Source organism: Trachypithecus francoisi, unplaced genomic scaffold (assembly GCF_009764315.1).
Source record: "Trachypithecus francoisi isolate TF-2019V2 unplaced genomic scaffold, Tfra_2.0 Lachesis_group1, whole genome shotgun sequence".
NCBI classification, from domain to species: domain Eukaryota; kingdom Metazoa; phylum Chordata; class Mammalia; order Primates; family Cercopithecidae; genus Trachypithecus; species Trachypithecus francoisi.
Window position 1 is genome coordinate 44,975,426 of NW_022681454.1, and position 5,142 is coordinate 44,980,567.

General features: G+C 40.7%; 1 long non-coding RNA gene across 1 annotated transcript; it reads left to right on the forward strand.

The window, feature by feature from the left end:
• The first annotated feature begins 517 nt into the window (after positions 1–517).
• LOC117086342 lies at positions 518–4,596 on the forward strand. The gene is made up of 3 exons (XR_004438299.1): positions 518–738; positions 2,882–2,975; positions 4,246–4,596. It is a non-coding gene; the product is annotated as an uncharacterized LOC117086342 (long non-coding RNA).
• Positions 4,597–5,142: the final 546 nt, after the last annotated feature.

Sequence of the window (5,142 nt, forward strand, 5' to 3'; positions counted from 1 at the left end):
TTCCATTAACTCTAAGTTGCAGGGCACCTTTGCCCAAGGGCACTTTTGTAGAGGTAAACAAAGTTGGTTGGAGGGCACACAGAGAGAAGTGATATCAGAGAGGGTCACATGTCTGGTGCTCCAGCTGCTATAGCATTCAGGAGGCAGATTCCCAGAATGGGTCAATTTTATCAGTGTTTAAGAGAATAAAGAAATGTTAGAAGACTCCCAGAACCTGGCCCCAAATCTATTTTCAATCTGCTTTGTTCGTGGCAAAGGGCATTCAAAAAACAGGCAAGACAAGCGGTGAAGCAATCAGCTATAAATAGTAGAGCCTCTGTTTGTTTGAAGACAGTGTGTTCTGTCAAGGACTGCGAATATTTGGGTTCTTGCAAAGAACTGTGTCTAATTTTACTCAAATTTGCAAGTGTAGATGAGAAAATCAAAGAAAAAAGTACCCAAGAGAACATAGCACATCATACCGGTGTTTAATGTTCTGTTTCATTTTGTTTTTTGTTCTATTCACAGGACGGAAAATTTCCACTTTGCCTAGATTGTCTGCTGTTGCAGGGCTGCTCCACAAACTCCATTCACTTTACGGAGCATCTGCCACATGCCAGAAACGAGGTGTGAGCATCAAAAACACAAAAGAAACATTCCCACCCATAGCCCTGCAGAGGAGAAAGGCAAGAGAACTGAGAATTCTAACTTACAATCCCACGTGCTGAGTGCTACAAAGAGGGTGATACGGAAAGAAAGGTGAGGACTTAGAGTAACTGACTCATCCTGGTTTGTCTGGCAGATTTTTGGTTTTAACACTGAAAGTCTTGTGTCCTGGGAACCCCCTTAGTCCCAAGCAAAACCAGACAGTTGGTTCTCTTAGTGAAGTACTCAGTGGGAACTGCTGGAGGGAGTAATGGGATTGGGGAGGGAATAGGATGTTAGAAAATGTCCCAGAAAAGAAGAAATGTTTAAGCTGCCCCTGAAAGGCTGAGGTAGGAAAAAATAGGTGTGCTAGGCAGAATAATGGCTCCTGAAAATAAGCAGAGCCTAATCATTCGAGCCTGTGAATGTTATCTTATATGGCAAAAGGGATTTTGCAAATGTGATTAAATTAAGATCTTGAGACAGAGTGTTCTAGATTATCTGGGTGGGCGTCTCCGTAACCACAAATGTTCTTATAAAAAGGACATAGAAATCTGCTAACAGAGGAGCAGACAGTGGAAGAGGTGACAATGGAAGCAGGAGGTCAGAGTAATGCACAGGAAGGGGTCACCAGCCCTGGAATGCCCATGGTCACCAGAGCTAGGAAAGGCAAGGAAATAGATTCTCCCCCAGAGCATCCAGAAGGAACTGGCCTTGCAATAGCTTGACTTTAGCTGAGTGAAACTGATTTCTGGCTTCCGGCCTGCAGATGGTAAGAAAATAAGTGAGTGCTGTTGTAAGCCACTAAGCTTGCAGTGATTTGTGTCAGCAGCGACACAAGATGAATACAGGAGGGAATGCAGGGAAGGGCAATCTAGGCAGGAGGCTAGCATGACAACACCTGTAAGAGGGCAAGGGATGTTCAGGATACCACAGGCAGTCAGTGTGTCTGCAGTGAAGCATGCATGGGAACACAGTACGAGAGGAAGCTCCGGAGAGAGGCAGGGGCTGGGCTGTGAAAGAGTTTTTCCTCCATATTGAAGACAATGAAGACACACTCTATGCTTTAAAGCAGGGCTGTAATGTGATCATATTTCATTTCGGAAAAGTCTTTTTGGTAACAGGATGGGAAAGTAGATAATTGTGAGGAGGAAGAAGATTCAAAGAAGCAGAAAAATCCACTTAGAATGATTATATTGTCCAGGCAAGAAAAGATAGGACCCTTGATGGCCAATGGGGACGAAGAACAGGGGCAGTTTCTAGAGATTCTCAGGAGGTGGGTTATACAGGACTTGGTGTCCACCAAGTGAGGCAAAGAAAAGGTTGAAATTTTCATTTGAGTGCTTTGGAGGATGGGGTTGTCAATGCAGAGATGGGAATACAGGAGGAGCAGCCTGTGTACAGGCTGTAGTTGGGAACCAGGGGTTAGCTTTTAGGATATAGAGGAATGAAATGCTTTCAAATGAGTGCATCTTTGTTCCGTTCAAAAATTGAATGCCGCTTATAATCATCGGATACCTCTCAAGATGTGAAAGATTAAAATTACATTTTAAAAGCCTAAGTTACAGGCCAAACGTGATGGCTCACACCTGTAATCCCAGCGCTTTGGAAAGCCACGATGGGAGGATTGCTTGAGGCTAGGGAGTGTGAGCAAGACCCATCTAAGTTATGGTATTACATCACAAAAATACTACTATTTCTGTACTTAAAAATGCCATGGAATACTAAAAACAGGTATGTTAGTCCCCATTATTTAATTTTTGACTTTTGGAAATAACACTTCTATTTCAAGGTTCTACTTAATCTTCCCTTTTCCTCCACTGGAACCAAAATATCCTGTATTATAGATTTTTTAAATTTATCTTATTTCTTCATTTAGGGAGATAAGCTTCTGAAAACCAAGACCATGTTACATTCAACTTTGTGTCCTCACAACCTAGTACAGGACCTGCACATAGTTGCGCTTAATAAATGTTTGTTGAATCAACCATTTACTATTGTTCTTCCTCATAGTAGAGCTGACTTTACATTTCCCAGTGCCTTATCATGTCTTTCTCATCACATCTAGTTGCTGAAGTCACTTGGATATAAAGGCATGAGGCACACCTTTGGTCATGATGAGAATAAAAATCTAGTTTGGTGACATACCAAGTCTCCTTTATGAATTTTCCACTGTTGTCAGGTTCTTTTCAAAGTGATAAAAATTTCCACACATTAAAGAAAAATTTGACCAAGAATTTTTCTTTCATCTCTTTAGGACTCTTCCCATGAAGAGAAAAACTACAGCAGTAGATAAGATAATGCATAGCCTTCCTTAAAGATGATTTATAAGTACAGGGTGGAGTGGTTCGGTAAGTAGTTATTTCATACAAGTGTCAATAAAGAATGTGTCTTTTTGCTTGGGGCTGTTAGAGGTAGAATTGTTGGTTGAAGTATTGCAGAATGTGCCCTTATTTGGAAATAGGGTTTTGTCTTTTTTGTGTGTTTTGAGACGGAGTTTTGCTCTTGTTGCCCGGGCTGGAGTGCAATGGCACAATTTCGGCTCACCACAACCTCTGCCTCCCAGGTTCAAGTGATTCTCCTGCCTCAGCCTCCCAAGTAGCTGGGATTACAGGCATGCGCCACCACGCCTGGCTAATTTTGTATTTTTAGTAGAGACGGGGTTTCTCTATGCTGGTCAGACTGGTCTCAAACTCCCGATCTCAGGTGATCTGCCTGCCTCAGCCTCCCAAAGTGCTGGGATTACAGGTGTGAGCCACTGTGCCCGGCATGGAAATAGGGTTTTTACCCAGAGGTAATCAATGTAAAATGAGGTCACTAGGAATGGCCGTAATCTAATATGACTAGTATCTTTGTAAAAAGGAGAAATTTGGACACAGAGCCTGATCCACAGAGGGAAGATGGTCTGTGAACTTGGAGGATGGGAATGATGCACCTCTAAGCCAAGGGGCACCAAACATTGCCAGAGAACCACTGGAGTCTAGGGAAAGCCAGGGAAAGATGCTTCCTCTGCAGGTTTCTGAGGAAGTATGGCTGTGCCAACCCTCGAGTTTGGACTTCTAGCCTCCAGAATTGAGAGACAGATGTTTCTGTTGTCCAGTTGTCATCCAATTTGTGGCACTTTTGGTGACAGCTCTAGCACACTCATATGGGGGATCATAGACTATATACCAGCACCTCATCCTACCACGTTTTTTTTTTTTTTTTACTTGAAATATTTTAGAATAAAAGCATATGTTGACAGTTCCAAATTCAAAGAAAGTTAGCAAAGTTTAAATATTTCTGTTTAGGACAGGAAAAGAATCAGTTAGGCTGTTAAATGAATAAAGATTGAAAAATCGTGAAAATTTTTGCTAAACAGGACTGGCAATCATGCCAGTAGAGCCTATCACCGATCTATTCATACCTGAGGGGGAATTTTCTAGATATGACTGGCAGCCATGAGATGCCATCACAGAATAGAGATGGGATTTTATTTTTTATGTAAGGTGCAGAGACAGACAATAATCACTTAAACTAAGACTACTTACGGTCATTTGTGTAAAAAGTACTATATTTCCATTTCACTATACACCTCACATTGCATTAGTTACCTAATATGTCTTTCCTGCAATTTTGAAGGTGTCAAGATGTTAAGGACCATGTGTAACTTGTTCCTGGCTGTATCCCTGTGCTAGTGGGTGTCCCAGGCATCCGTGGTTGTGAGAGGAAGGAACAGAGGCAAAGAGGATGGGAGAGAGCAGAAGAGAAGAATCAAATTTGGTTTTATTCTTCATTTAAAATCTTCACATTTTTCCATCACAATATACGGCAGTATTTCAATCTAATTCTTTTTAAAAATAATATTGTGCCATATTTAAAAGTTCATCTTTATTTTTTCTGAAGTAAAGATATTTTTATTTTCTTAGAATGGGATTAAGAGCCTATGATATGACTGTTCCATTAGAATATTAGTTATTTATAATATTTCAGTTTCTATTTTATTTTCTGAGCATTATGTTTCAACCTCTATTCTCTCTCAGCCAACTATCTTGTAAATATCCCCACAAGGGAGATGTTGTAGATAAATAATTGTGAGAAAAAAAATTGTAAGCAAATCTCTGTAGGTCTATAGTCACTTTGTCATATTAAAGGAAAAGGGCACAGGGATATATTTCAATTTGAGAATCAGGATACCTGTTTGCATTCTGCCACCAACATGCTTTGACACTGAATAAAGCTCTTAAGCACAGTTTTATTCTTTGGAATAAAAGCTTCTCAACAAACATTTTGCATTGATTACTTGATAACTATCTTTAAATGTTATGAACATCTGGGAATAAAAAATTCTCTCTGATTGCAAAGTGCTATATTGCTTGTGTTTATGTATAAAACTCATTCAGGAGATTGTTTCTTCTTGTCATTAAGAAAATAAAGCCAGCATCAGCATTCTCCAAAAGGACCAGGCACAGTGGCTGGTCCTTCCCAGCACTTTGGAAGAACGAGGCAGGCAGCTCACTTGAGCCCAGGAGTTCAAGA